We start from the raw sequence: 13111 nt of genomic DNA on the forward strand, positions 1-13111 counted from the left end.
AAATTAGTGCGACACGAGGACTTCCCAGGAGGTCACCCATCCGAGTACTACTCTCGCCCAAGCACACTTAACTGCGGAGTTCTGATGGGATCCGGTGCATCAGTGCTGGTATGATCGCACCTATTTAATTTTGCGCTACAAATACATAAATTCTATCTCCTTCCTTCCCCCTCCCGTCTTTTGTTTCCAAGTGCATCCTCTCGTTCTCGTTCAAATATCAAGTACAATGCCACGGCGCCGTGACTCACATTTGCGAATAAATCTGCGGACCATAATTAAAGTCGCGCGTAACGTCGAACGGCACATCTGAAAAAAAGAAAATGGGTGCAACACGAGAACTTCCCACGAGGTAACCCATCATTGTACTACTTTCACCAAAGCACACTTAACTGCGGGGTTCTGATGGGATCCGGTGCATTTGTGCTGGTATGATCGCACCTGTTAAATTTTGCGCTGCAAATACATAAACTCATTCCCCTTTCTTCCTCCTCCCGTCATTTGTTCCCTTGTGCGTGCACTCTGCATCCATCCTTCTCGTTCTAATATCGATCAAAATGCCCTTGCTTCTTGACTCACATTTGCGTATAAACCAGTGGACCCTAGTTCCAGTCGCGCGTAACGTCGAACGACCCGTCTGAAAAAAAAATTAGTGCGACACGAGGACTTCCCAGGAGGTCACCCATCCGAGTACTACTCTCGCCCAAGCACACTTAACTGCGGAGTTCTGATGGGATCCGGTGCATTAGTGCTGGTAAGATCGTAAGTGTGCTTGGGCGAGAGTAGTACTCGAATGGGTGACCTCCTGGGAAGTCCTCGTATGGCAATAATTTTTTTTCAGATGGGTCGTTCGACGTTAGGCGCGACTGGAACTATGGTCCGCTGGTTTATACGCAAATGTGAGTCAAAAATCAGGGGCATTTTAATCGATATTAGAACGAGAAGTAGAGGTGCAGTGTGAACGCACAAGGAAACAAATGATGGGAGGGGGGAGGGAAGAAGGAGTGTATGTATTTTCAGCACGAAATTAAACATGTGCGGTCACACAAGCACAAATGTACCGGATCCCATCAGAACTCCGCAGTTATGTGTGCTTTGGCGAAAGTAGTACAATGATGGGTTACCTCCTGGGAAGTTCTCGTGTTGCACCAATTTTTTTTTTTTCAGATGTGCCTTTCGACGTTACGCGCGACTTTAATTATGGTCCGCAGATTTATTCGCAAATGTGAGTCACGGCGCCGTGGCATTTTACTTGATATTTGAACGAGAACGAGAGGTACAATGCGCACGCACAAGAAAACAAATGACGGGAGGGGGAAGAAAGGAGAAGGAGTTTATGTATTTGCAGCGCCAAATAAAACGAGTGGCATCATACCAGCACTGATGCACTGGAACCCATCAAAACTCTGCAGTTAAGTGTGCTTGGGCGTGAGTAGTACTCGGATGGGTGACCTCTTGGAAAATCCTCGTGTCGCAACAATTTTTTTTCAGATGGGTCGTTCGACGTTACGCACGACTGGAACTATGGTCCGCTAGTTTATACGCAAATGTGAGTCAAGAATCAGGGGCATTTTAATCGATATTAGAACGAGAAGGAGAGGTGCAGTGTGAACGCACAAGGAAACAAATGATGGGAGGGGGGTAGGGAAGAAGGAGTGTATGTATTTTCAGCACGAAATTAAACAGGTGCGGTCACACCAGCACAAATGCACCGGATCCAATCAGAACTCCGCAGTTAAGTGTGCTTTGGCGAAAGTAGTACAATGATGGGTTACCTCATGGGAAGTTCTCGTGTTGCACCCATTTTCTTTTTTTCAAATGTGCCGTTCGACGTTACGCGCGACTTTAATTATGGTCCGCAGATTTATTCGCAAATGTGAGTCACGGCGCTGTGGTATTTTATTTGATATTTGAACGAGAACGTGAGGTGCAGTGTGCACGCACAAGGAAACAAATGACGGGAGGGGGAAGAAAGGAGAAGGAGTTTATGTATTTGCAGCGCGAAATTAGAAATGTGCGATCATACTAGCACAAATGCACCGGATCCCATTAGAACTCCGCAGTTAAGTGTGATTCGGCGAGAGTAATACTCGGATGGGTGACCTCCTGGGAAGTCTTCATGTCGCACTAATTTTTTTTTTTTCAGACCAGTCGTTCGACGTTATGCGCGACTGCAACTAGGGTCCACTGGTTTATACGCAAATGTGAGTCAAGAAGCAGGGGCATTTTAATCGATATTAGAACGAGAAAGAGAGATGCAGAGTGCACGCACAAGGAAACAAATGACGGGAGGGGGAGGGAAGGAGAAAGAGTGTATGTATTTTCAGCACGAAATGAAACAGGTGCGATCATACCAGCACTAATGCATCGGAGTCTATCAGAACTCCATAGGTAAGGGTGCTTGGGTGAGAGTAGTACTAGCATGGGTTACCTCCTGCGAAGTCCTTATATTTCACCCATTTTCTTGTAAAGTTCTCGTGTTGCACCCATTTTTTTGTAGATGATTCTTTCGACGTTACGCGCGACTGGAACTATGGTCCGCTGGTTTATACGCAAATGTGAGTCAAGAATCATGGGCATTTTAATCGATATTAGAATGAGAAGGAGAGGTGCAGTGTGAACGCACAAGGAAACAAATGATGGGAGGGGGGTAGGGAAGAAGGAGTGTATGTATTTTTAGCACGAAATTAAACAGGTGCGGTCACACCAGCACAAATGCATCGGATCCCATCAGAACTCCGCAGTTAAGTGTGCTTTGGCGAAAGTAGTACAATGATGGGTTACCTCATGGGAAGTTCTCGTGTTGCACCCATTTTCTTTTTTTCAAATGTGCCGTTCGACGTTACGCGTGACTTTAATTATGGTCCGCAGATTTATTCGCAAATGTGAGTCACGGCGCTGTGGTATTTTACTTGATATTTGAACGAGAACGTGAGGTGCAGTGTGCACGCACAAGGAAACAAATGACGGGAGGGGGAAGAAAGGAGAAGGAGTTTATGTATTTGCAGCGCGAAATTAGAAATGTGCGATCATACTAGCACTAATGCACTGGATCCCATTAGAACTCCGCAGTTAAGTATGATTCGGCGAGAGTAATACTCGGATGGGTGACCTCCTGGGAAGTCCTCGTGTCGCACTAATTTTTTTTTTCAGACCGGTCGTTCGACGTTATGCGCGACTGCAACTAGGGTCCACTGGTTTATACGCAAATGTGAGTCAAGAAGCAGGGGCATTTTAATCGATATTAGAATAAGAAAGAGAGATGCAGAGTGCACGCACAAGGAAACAAATGACGGGAGGGGGAGGGAAGGAGAAAGAGTGTATGTATTTTCAGCACGAAATGAAACATGTGCGATCATACCAGCACTAATGCATCAGATTCTATCAGAACTCCATAGGTAAGGGTGCTTGGGCGAGAGTAGTACTAGCATGGGTTACCTCCTGCGAAGTCCTTATATTTCACCCATTTTCTTGCAAAGTTCTCGTGTTGCACCCATTTTTTTGCAGATGATTCTTTCGAAGTTACGCGCGACTTGAATTATGGTCCTCAGGTTTATTCGCAAATGTGAGTCAAGAAGCAGGGGCATTTTAATCGATATTAGAACGAGAAGGAGAGGTGCAGTGTGAACGCACAAGGAAACAATTGACGGGAGGGGGGATGGAGGGAGAAAAAGTGTATGTATTTACAGCGCAGAATGAAACATGAGCAATCATACCAGCACCAATGCAACGGATTCTATCAGAACTCCACAAGTTAAGGGTGCTTGGGCGAGAGTAGCTCTAGGATGGGTGACCTCCTGCGAAGTCCTTATATTTCACCCATTTTCTTAGGAAGTCCTCGTGTTGCACCCATTTTTTTGCAGATGATTCTTTCGACGATACGCGCGACTTGAATTATGGTCCTCAAGTTTATTCACAAATGTGAGTCACGACACCGTAGCATTTTACTTGATATTAGAACGAGCACGGGAGGTGCAGTGCGCACGCACAAGGAAACAAATGACGGGAGGGGGAAGAAAGGAGAAGGAGTATATGTATTTGCAGCGCAAAATTAAACGGGTGCGATCATACCAGCATTAATGCACCGGATCCCATCAGAACTCCGCAGTTAAGTGTGCTTGGGCGAGAGTAGTACTCGGATGGGTGACCTCTTGGGAAGTCCTCGTGTCGCACCAATTTATTTTCAGACGGGTCATTCGACGTTACGCGTGACTGGAACTAGGGTCCGCTGGTTTATACGCAAATGTGAGTCAAGAAGCAGGGGCATTTTAATCGATATTTGAACGAGAAGGAGAGATGCAGAGTGCACGCACAAGGAAACAAATGACGGGAGGGGGGATGGAGGGAGAAAAAGTGTATGTATTTGCAGCGTAGAATGAAACATGAGCAATCATACCAGCACCAATGCAACGGATTCTATCAGAACTCCGCAAGTTAAGGGTGCTTGGGCGAGAGTAGCACTAGGATGGGTGACCTCCTGCGAAGTCCTTATATTTCACCCATTTTCTTAGGAAGTCCTCGTGTTGCACCCATTTTTTTGCAGATGATTCTTTCGACGATACGCGCGACTTGAATTATGGTCCTCAGGTTTGTTCGCAAATGTGAGTCACGGCACCGTAGCATTTTACTTGATATTAGAACGAGCACGGGAGGTGCAGTGCGCACGCACAAGGAAACAAATGACGGGAGGGGGAAGAAAGGAGAAGGAGTATATGTATTTGCAGTGCAAAATTAAACGGGTGCGATCATTCCAGCATTAATGCACCGGATCCCATCAGAACTCCGCAGTTAAGTGTGCTTGGGCGAGAGTAGTACTCGGATGGGTGACCTCCTGGAAAGTCCTCGTGTCGCACCAATTTATTTTCAGACGGGTCGTTCGACGTTACGCGCGACTGGAACTAGGGTCCGCTGGTTTATACGCAAATGTGAGTCAAGAAGCAGAAGCATTTTAATCGATATTAGAACGAGAAGGAGAGGTGCAGTGTGAACGCACAAGGAAACAATTGATGGGAGGGAGAGGGAAGGAGAAGGAGTGTATGTATTTTCAGCACGAAATGAAACAGGTGCGATCATAGCAGCACTAATGCAACGGATTCTATCAGAACTCTGTAGGTAAGGGTGCTTGGGCGAGAGTAGTACTAGCATGGGTTACCTCCTGCGAAGTCCTTATATTTCACCCATTTTCTTGTGAAGTCCTCGTGTAACACGCACTTTTTTGCAGATGATTCTTTCGACGTTACGCGCGACTTGAATTATGGTCCTCAGGTTTATTCGCAAATGTCAGTCACGACGCTGTAGCATTTTACTTGATATTAGAACGAGAACGGGAGCTGCAGTGCGCACGCACAAGGAAACATATGACGGGAGGGGGAAGAAAGGGGAATGAATTTATGTATTTGCAGCCCGAAATTAAACAGGTGCGATCGTACCAGCACTAATGCAGCGGATCCCATCATAACTCCGTAGTGAAGTGTGCTTGGGAGAGATTAGTACTCGGATGGGTGACCTCCTGGGAAGTCCTCGTGTCACACCAATTTTTTTTCAGACAGGTCATTCGACGTTACGCGCGTCTGGAATTAGGGTCCGCTGGTTTATATGCAAATGTGAGTCAAGAAGCAGGGGCATTTTAATCGATATTAGAACGAGAATGAGAGGTGAAGTGTGAACGCACAAGGAAACAAATGACAGGAGGGGGAAGAAAGGAGAAGGAGTGTATGTATTTGCAGCGCGAAATTAAATAGGTGCGATCTTACCAGCACTAAAGCCTCGGATCCCATCAGAACTTCGCAGTTAGGTGTGCTTGGGCGAGAGTAGTACTCGGATGGGTGACCACTTGGGAAGCCCTCGTCTTGCACCTATTTTTTTTCGGATGGGTTGTTCGACGTTAGGCGCGAATGGAATTATAAACCACTGGTTCATTTGCAAAGGTGAGTCACGGTGCCGGGGCATATTACTTGATATTAGAACGAGAAAGAGAGATGCAGAGTGCACACACAAGGAAACAAATGACGGGAGGGGGAAGAAAGGAGAAGGAGTTTATGTATTTGCAGCGCGAAATTAATCAGGTTCGATCATACCAGCACTAGTGCAACAGATCCCATCATAACTCCGCAGCTAAGTGTGCTTGGGCGAGAGTAGTACTCAGATGGGTGACCACTTGGGAAGTCCTCGTGTTGCACCCATTTTTTTGCAGATGATTCTTTCAACGTTACGTGCGACTTGAATTATGGTCCTCAGGTTTATTCGCAAATGTGAGTCACAGCGGTGTAGCATTTTACTTGATATTAGAACGAGAACGGGAGGTGCAGTGCGCACGCACAAGGAAACAAATGACGGGAGGGGGAAGAAAGGGGAATGAGTTTATGTATTTGCAGCGCAAAATTAAACAGGTGCGATCATACCAGCACTAATGCATCGGATCCCATCAGAACTCCGCAGTGAAGTGTGCTTGGGCGAGAGTAGTACTCGGATGTGTGACCTCTTGGGAAGTCCTCGTATCGCAACAATTTTTTTTCAGGGGGGTCGTTCGACGTTACGCGCGACTGGAACAATGGTTCGCTGGTTTATACGCAAATGTGAGTCAAGAATCAGGGGCATTTTAATCGATATTAGAACGAGAAGGAGAGGTGCAGTGTGAACGCACAAGGAAACAATTGATGGGAGGGGGAGGGAAGGAGAAGGAGTGTATGTATTTTGAGCACGAAATAAAACAGGTGCGATCATACCAGCACTAATGCAACGGATTCTATCAGAACTCCGTAGGTAAGGGTGCTTGGGCGAGAGTAGTACTAGCATGGGTTACCTCCTGCGAAGTCTTTATATTTCACCCATTTTCTTGTGAAGTCCTCGTGTTGCACCCATTTTTTTGCAGATGATTCTTTCGACGTTACGCACGACTTGAATTATGGTCCTCAAGTTTATTCGCAAATGTGAGTCACGACGCTGTAGAATTTTACTTGATATTAGAACGAGAACAGGAGGTGCAGTGCGCACGCACAAGGAAACAAATGACGGGAGGGGGAAGAAAGGGGAATGAGTTTATGTATTTGCAGCGCAAAATTAAATAGATGCGATCATACCAGCACTAATGCACCGGATCCCATCAGAACTCCGCAGTTATGTGTGCTCGGGCGAGATTAGTGCTCGGATGGGTGACCTCCTGCGAAGTCCTTATATTTCACCCATTTTCTTAGGAGGTCCTCGTGTTGCACCCATCTTTTTGCAGATGATTCTTCCGACGTTACGCGCGACTTGATTTATGGTCCGCAGGTTTATTCGCAAATGTGAGTCACGGCACCGTGGCATTTTACTTGATATTAGAACGAGTACGGGAGGTGCAGTGCGCACCCACAAGGAAACAAATGACGGGAGGAGGAAGAAAGAGAAGGAGTGTATGTATTTGAAGCGCAAAATTAAACAAGTGGCATCATATCAGCACTAATGCACTGGATCCCATCAGAACTCTACAGTTAAGTGTGCTTGGGCGAGAGTAGTGCTCGGATGGGTGACCTCTTGGGAAATCCTCATATCGCAACAATTTTTTTTCAGATGGGTCGTTCGACGTTACGCGCGACTGGAACTATGGTCCGCTGGTTTATACGCAAATGTGAGTCAAGAATCAGGGGCATTTTAATCGATATTAGAACGAGAAGGAGAGGTGTAGTGTGAACGCACAAGAAAACAAATGATGGGAGGGGGGAGGGAAGAAGGAGTGTATGTATTTTCAGCACGAAATTAAACAGGTGCGGTCACACCAGCACAAATGCACCGGATCCCATCAGAACTCCACAGTTAAGTGTGCTTTGGCGAAAGTAGTACAATGATGGGTTACCTCTTGGAAAGTTCTCGTACCCATTTTCTTTTTTTCAGATGTGCCGTTCGACGTTACGCGCGACTTTAATTATGGTCCGCAGATTTATTCGCAAATGTGAGTCACGGCGTCGTGGCATTTTACTTGATATTTCAACGAGAACGGGAGGTGCAGTGCGCACGCACAAGGAAACAAATGACGGGAGGAGGAAGAAAAGAGAAGAAGTGTATGTATTTGAAGCGCAAAATTAAAAAAGTGGCATCATACCAGCACTAATGCACTGGATCCCATCAGAATTCTGCAGTTAAGTGTGCTTGGGCGAGAGTAGTAGTCGGATGGGTGACCTCCTGTTTAATTTCGCGCTGCAAATACATACATTCCTTCTCCTTTCTTCCCCCTCCCGTCATTTGTTTCCTTGTGCGTGCGCACTGCACCTCTCGTCCTCGTTCAAATATCAAGTAAAATGCCACGGCGCCATGACTCACATTGCGAATAAATCTGCGGACCCTAATTAAAGTCGCGCGTAACTTCGAACGGCACAACTGAAAAAAAGAAAATGGGTGCAAAACGAGGACTTCACAAGAAAATGGGTGAAATATAAGGACTTCGCAGGAGGTAACCCATGCTAGTACTACTCTCGCCTAAGCACCCTTACCTACGGAGTTCTGATAGAATCCGTTGCATTAGTGCTGGTATGAGCCCTCATGTTTCATTCTGCACTGCAAATACATACACTCTTTCTCCTTCCAACCCCCCTCCCGTCATTTGTTTCCTTGTGCGTGCATTCTGCATCTCTCTTTCTCGTTCTAATATCAAGTAATATGCCCCGGCACCGTGACTCACCTTTGCAAATGAACCAGTGATTTATAATTCCATTCGCGCGTAACGTCGAAGAACCCATCCGAAAAAAAAATAGGTGTAACACGAGGGCTTCCCAGGTGGTGACCCATCCGAGTACTACTCTCGCCCAAGAACACTTAACTGCGGAGTTCTGATGGGATCCGGAGCTTTAGTGCTGGTATGATCGCACCTGTTTAATTTCGGGCTGCAAATACATACACTCCTTCTCATTTCTTCCCCCTCCCGTCATTTGTTTCCTTGTGCGTTCACACTTCACCTCTCATTCTCGTTCTAATATCGATTAGAATGCCCCTGCTTCTTGACCCACATATGCGTATAAACCAGCGGACCCTAGTTCCAGACGCGCGTAACATCGAACGACCTGTCTGAAAAAAAATTGGTGCGACGCGAGGACTTCCCAGGAGGTCACCCATCCGAGTACTAATCTCGCCCAAGCACACTTCACTGCGGAGTTCTGATGGGATCCGGTGCATTAGTGCTGGTATGATCGCACCTGTTTAATTACACACTGCAAATACATAAATTCATTCCCCTTTCTTCCCCCTCCCGTCATTTGTTTCCTTGTGCGTGCGCACTGCACCTCCCGTTCTCGTTCTAATATCAAGTAAATAGCTACAACGCCGTGACTCACATTTGCGAATAAACCTGAGGACCATAATTCAAGTCGTGCGTAACGTCGAAAGAATCATCTGCAAAAAAATGGGTGCAACACGAGGACTTCACAAGAAAATGGGTGAAATATAAGGACTTCGTAGGAGGTAACCCATGCTAGTACTACTCTCGCCCAAGCACCCTTACACACGTAGTTCTGATAGAATCCGTTGCATTAGTGCTGGTATGATCGCACCAGTTTAATTTCGCGCTGCAAATACATAAACTCCATCTCCTTTCTTCCCCCTCCCGTCATTTGTTTTCTTGTGCGTGCACACTGCACCTCTCGTTCTCGTTCAAATATCAAGTAAAATGCCACGGCGCCGTGACTCACATTTGCGAATAAATCTGCGGACCATAATTAAAGTCGCGCGTAACGTCGAACGGCACATCTGAAAAAAAAAGGGTGCAACACGAGAACATCCCAGGAGGTAACCCATCATTGTACTACTTTCGCCAAAGCACACTTAACTGCGGAGTTCTGATGGGATCCGGTGCATTAGTGTTGGTGTGACCGCACCTGTTTAATTTCGTGCTGAAAATACATACACTCCTTCTTCCCTCCCCCCCTCCAATCATTTGTTTCCTTGTGCGTTCACACTGCACCTCTCCTTCTCGTTCGAATATTGATTAAAATGCCCCTGATTCTTGACTCACATTTGCGTATAAACCAGCGGACCATAGTTCCAGTCGCGCGTAACGTCGAACGACCCATCTGAAAAAAAATTATTACGATACGTGGACTTCCCAAGAGGTCACCCATCCAAGTACTACTCTCGCCCAAGCACCCTTAACTGCAGAGTTCTGATGGGATCCAGTGCATTAGTGCTGGTATGATGCCACTTGTTTAATTTTGCGCTTCAAATACATACACTCCTTCTCTTTTCTTCCTCCTCTCGTCATTTGTTTCCTTGTGCGTGCGCACTGCACCTCCCCTACTCGTTCTAATATCGAGTAAAATGCCACGGCGCCGTGACTCACATTTGCGAATAAACCTGCAGACCATAAAGCAAGTCGCGCGTAACGTCGAAAGAATCATCTGCAAAAAGATGGGCGCAACACGAGGACCTCCCAAGAAAATGGGTGAAATATAAGGACTTTGCATGAGGTCACCCGTCTGAGTACTTTTCTCGCCCAAGCACCCTTAACTGCAGAGTTCTGATAGAATCCGTTGCATTAGTGCTGGTATGATCCCTCATGTTTCATTCTGCACTGCAAATACATACACTCTTTCTCCTCCCATCCCCCCACCCGTCATTTGTTTCCATGTGCGTGCACTCTGCACCTCTCTTTCTCGTTCTAATATCAAGTAATATGCCCCGGCACTGTGACTCACCTTTGCAAATGAACCAGCGGTTTATAATTCCATTCGCGCGTAACGTCGAACAACCCATCCGAGAAAAAAAAGGTGCAACACGAGGGCTTCCCAAGTGGTCACCCATCCAAGTACTACTCTTGCCCAAGCACACCTAACTGCGGAGTTCTGATAGGATCCGGGGCTTTAGTGCTGGTATGATCGCACCTGTTTAATTCTGCGTTGGAAATACATACACTCCTTCTCCTTTCTTCCCCCTCCATCATTTGTTTCCTTGTGCGTTCACACTTCATCTCTCCTTCTCGTTCTAATATCGATTAAAATGCCCCTGCTTCTTGACTCACATTTGCGTATAAACCAGCGGACCCTAGTTCCAGACTCCCGTAACGTCGAACGACCCGTCTGAAAAAAAATTGGTGCGACACGAGGACTTTCCAGGAGGTCACCCATCCGAGTACTAATCTCGCCCAAGCACACTTAACTGCGGAGTTCTGATGGGATCCGGTGCTTTAGTGCTGGTATGATCGCACCTGTTTAATTTCGCGCTGCAAATACATAAACTCATTCCCCTTTCTTCCCCCTCCCGTCATTTGTTTCCTTGTGCGTGTGCACTGCACGTCCCGTTCTTGTTCTAATATCAAGTAAAATGCTACAGCGCCGTGACTCACATTTGCGAATAAACCTGAGGACCATAATTCAAGTCGCACGTAACGTTGAAAGAATCATCTGCAAAAAAATAGGTGCAACACGAGGACTTCACAAGAAAATGGGTGAAATATAAGGACTTCGCAGGAGGTAACCCATGCTAGTACTACTCTCGCCCAAGCACCCTTACCTACGGAGTTCTGATAGAATCCATTGCATTAGTGCTGGTATGATCGCACCTGTTTCATTTCGCGTTGAAAATACATACACTCCTTCTCCTTCCCTCCCCCTCCCATCAATTGTTTCCTTGTGTGTTCACACTGCACCTCTCCTTCTCGTTCTAACACTGACTAAAATGCCTCTGCTTCTTGACTCACATTTGCGTATAAACCAGCGGACCCTAGTTTCAGTCGCGCGTAACGTCGAACGACCCGTCTGAAAAAAAATTGGTGCGACACGAGGACTTCCCAGGAGGTCACCCATCCGAGTACTACTCTCGCCCAAGCACACTTAACTACAGAGTTCTGACGGGATCCGGTGCATTAGTGCTGGTATGATCGCACTTGTTTAATTTTGCGCTGCAAATACATAAACTCCTTCTCCTTTCTTCCCCCTCCCGTCATTTGTTTCCTTGTGCGTGCGCACTGCACCTCCCGTGCTCGTTCTAATGTCAAGTAAAATGCTACGGTGCCATGACGCACATTTGCGAACAAACCTGAGGACCATAATTCAAGTCGCGCGTATCGTCGAAAGAATCATCTGCAAAAAAATGGGTGCAACACGAGGACTTCACAAGAAAATGGGTGAAATATAAGGACTTCGCAGGAGGTAACCCATGCTAGTACTACTCTCGTCCAAGCACCCTTACCTACGGAGTTCTGATAGAATCCGTTGCATTAGTGCTGGTATGATCGCACCTGTTTCATTTCGTGCTTAAAATACATACACTCCTTCTCTTTCCCTCCCCCTCCCATCAATTGTTTCCTTGTGCGTTCACACTGCACCTCTCCTTCTCGTTCTAATATCGATTAAAATGCCCCTGCTTCCTGACTCACAATTGCGTATAAACCAGCGGACAATAGTTTCAGTAGCGCGTAACGTCGAACGACCCGTCTGAAAAAAAATTGGTGCGACACGAGGACTTACCAGGAGGTCACCCCTCCGAGTACTACTCTCGCCCAAGCGCACTTAACTGCGGAGTTCTTATGGGATCCAGTGCATTAGGGCTGGTATGATCGCACCCGTTTAATTCCGCGCTGCAAATACATAAACTCTTTCTTCTTTCTTCCCCCTCCCGTCATTTGTTTCCTTGTGCGTGCGCACTGCACCTCTCGTTCTCGTTCAAATATCAAGTAAAATGCCACGGCGCCGTGACTCACATTTGCGAATAAATCTGCGGACCATAATTAAAGTCGCGCGTAACGTCGAACGGCACATCTGAAAAAAATAAAATGGGTGCAACACGAGAACTTACCAGGAGATAACCCATCATTGTACTACTTTTGCCAAAGCACACTTAACTGCGGAGTTCTGATGGGATCCGTTGCATTTGTGCTGGTATGATCGCACCCGTTTAATTCCGCGCTGCAAATAGATAAACTCCTTCTCCTTTCTTCCCCCTCCCATCATTTGTTTCCTTGTGCGTGCGCACTGCACCTCCCGTGCTCGTTCTAATATCAAGTAAAATGCTACGGTGCAGTGACTCACATTTGCCAATAAACCTGAGGACCATAATTCAAGTCGTGCGTATCATCGAAAGAATCATCTGCAAAAAATGGGTGCAACACGAGGACTTCCTAAGAAAATGGGTGAAATATAAGGACTTCGCAGGA

At 46.5% G+C, this 13111-nt stretch overlaps 5 non-coding genes and 21 pseudogenes across 5 annotated transcripts; 14 read left to right on the forward strand and 12 right to left on the reverse strand.

Annotated features, from left to right (window-relative positions):
- Positions 1 to 3: 3 nt before the first annotated feature.
- Positions 4 to 122, reverse strand: LOC148260746 (5S ribosomal RNA). Its single transcript, XR_015820658.1, has one exon. It is a non-coding gene; the product is annotated as a 5S ribosomal RNA (ribosomal RNA).
- Positions 123 to 321: 199 nt separating this feature from the next.
- Positions 322 to 440, reverse strand: LOC148260747 (5S ribosomal RNA; annotated as a pseudogene).
- Positions 441 to 646: 206 nt separating this feature from the next.
- LOC148260748 (5S ribosomal RNA) lies at positions 647 to 765 on the reverse strand (annotated as a pseudogene).
- A 265-nt stretch (positions 766 to 1030) lies between these two features.
- On the forward strand, positions 1031 to 1149 carry LOC148260749 (5S ribosomal RNA; annotated as a pseudogene).
- Positions 1150 to 1681: 532 nt separating this feature from the next.
- Positions 1682 to 1800, forward strand: LOC148260750 (5S ribosomal RNA; annotated as a pseudogene).
- Positions 1801 to 2009: 209 nt separating this feature from the next.
- LOC148260751 (5S ribosomal RNA) lies at positions 2010 to 2128 on the forward strand (annotated as a pseudogene).
- Positions 2129 to 2690: 562 nt separating this feature from the next.
- On the forward strand, positions 2691 to 2809 carry LOC148260752 (5S ribosomal RNA; annotated as a pseudogene).
- Positions 2810 to 3018: 209 nt separating this feature from the next.
- Positions 3019 to 3137, forward strand: LOC148260753 (5S ribosomal RNA; annotated as a pseudogene).
- A 917-nt stretch (positions 3138 to 4054) lies between these two features.
- LOC148260754 (5S ribosomal RNA) lies at positions 4055 to 4173 on the forward strand. Its single transcript, XR_015820930.1, has one exon. It is a non-coding gene; the product is annotated as a 5S ribosomal RNA (ribosomal RNA).
- Positions 4174 to 4734: 561 nt separating this feature from the next.
- On the forward strand, positions 4735 to 4853 carry LOC148260755 (5S ribosomal RNA; annotated as a pseudogene).
- Positions 4854 to 5412: 559 nt separating this feature from the next.
- On the forward strand, positions 5413 to 5531 carry LOC148260756 (5S ribosomal RNA; annotated as a pseudogene).
- A 205-nt stretch (positions 5532 to 5736) lies between these two features.
- LOC148260757 (5S ribosomal RNA) lies at positions 5737 to 5855 on the forward strand (annotated as a pseudogene).
- A 205-nt stretch (positions 5856 to 6060) lies between these two features.
- On the forward strand, positions 6061 to 6179 carry LOC148260758 (5S ribosomal RNA; annotated as a pseudogene).
- Positions 6180 to 6384: 205 nt separating this feature from the next.
- Positions 6385 to 6503, forward strand: LOC148260759 (5S ribosomal RNA; annotated as a pseudogene).
- Positions 6504 to 7062: 559 nt separating this feature from the next.
- On the forward strand, positions 7063 to 7181 carry LOC148260760 (5S ribosomal RNA; annotated as a pseudogene).
- A 235-nt stretch (positions 7182 to 7416) lies between these two features.
- LOC148260761 (5S ribosomal RNA) lies at positions 7417 to 7534 on the forward strand (annotated as a pseudogene).
- Positions 7535 to 7737: 203 nt separating this feature from the next.
- Positions 7738 to 7855, forward strand: LOC148260762 (5S ribosomal RNA; annotated as a pseudogene).
- Positions 7856 to 8720: 865 nt separating this feature from the next.
- On the reverse strand, positions 8721 to 8839 carry LOC148260763 (5S ribosomal RNA; annotated as a pseudogene).
- Positions 8840 to 9044: 205 nt separating this feature from the next.
- LOC148260764 (5S ribosomal RNA) lies at positions 9045 to 9163 on the reverse strand. Its single transcript, XR_015819832.1, has one exon. It is a non-coding gene; the product is annotated as a 5S ribosomal RNA (ribosomal RNA).
- Positions 9164 to 9722: 559 nt separating this feature from the next.
- On the reverse strand, positions 9723 to 9841 carry LOC148260765 (5S ribosomal RNA; annotated as a pseudogene).
- A 204-nt stretch (positions 9842 to 10045) lies between these two features.
- Positions 10046 to 10163, reverse strand: LOC148260766 (5S ribosomal RNA; annotated as a pseudogene).
- A 561-nt stretch (positions 10164 to 10724) lies between these two features.
- LOC148260767 (5S ribosomal RNA) lies at positions 10725 to 10843 on the reverse strand (annotated as a pseudogene).
- Positions 10844 to 11047: 204 nt separating this feature from the next.
- Positions 11048 to 11166, reverse strand: LOC148260768 (5S ribosomal RNA). Its single transcript, XR_015819557.1, has one exon. It is a non-coding gene; the product is annotated as a 5S ribosomal RNA (ribosomal RNA).
- A 559-nt stretch (positions 11167 to 11725) lies between these two features.
- LOC148260769 (5S ribosomal RNA) lies at positions 11726 to 11844 on the reverse strand. The gene has a single exon (XR_015820571.1). It is a non-coding gene; the product is annotated as a 5S ribosomal RNA (ribosomal RNA).
- Positions 11845 to 12403: 559 nt separating this feature from the next.
- On the reverse strand, positions 12404 to 12522 carry LOC148260770 (5S ribosomal RNA; annotated as a pseudogene).
- Positions 12523 to 12731: 209 nt separating this feature from the next.
- LOC148260771 (5S ribosomal RNA) lies at positions 12732 to 12850 on the reverse strand (annotated as a pseudogene).
- Between the last annotated feature and the right edge of the window lie 261 nt (positions 12851 to 13111).

Source organism: Carica papaya, chromosome 5 (genome assembly GCF_054855325.1).
Source record: "Carica papaya isolate Zhongbai chromosome 5, ASM5485532v1, whole genome shotgun sequence".
Taxonomy (NCBI): domain Eukaryota; kingdom Viridiplantae; phylum Streptophyta; class Magnoliopsida; order Brassicales; family Caricaceae; genus Carica; species Carica papaya.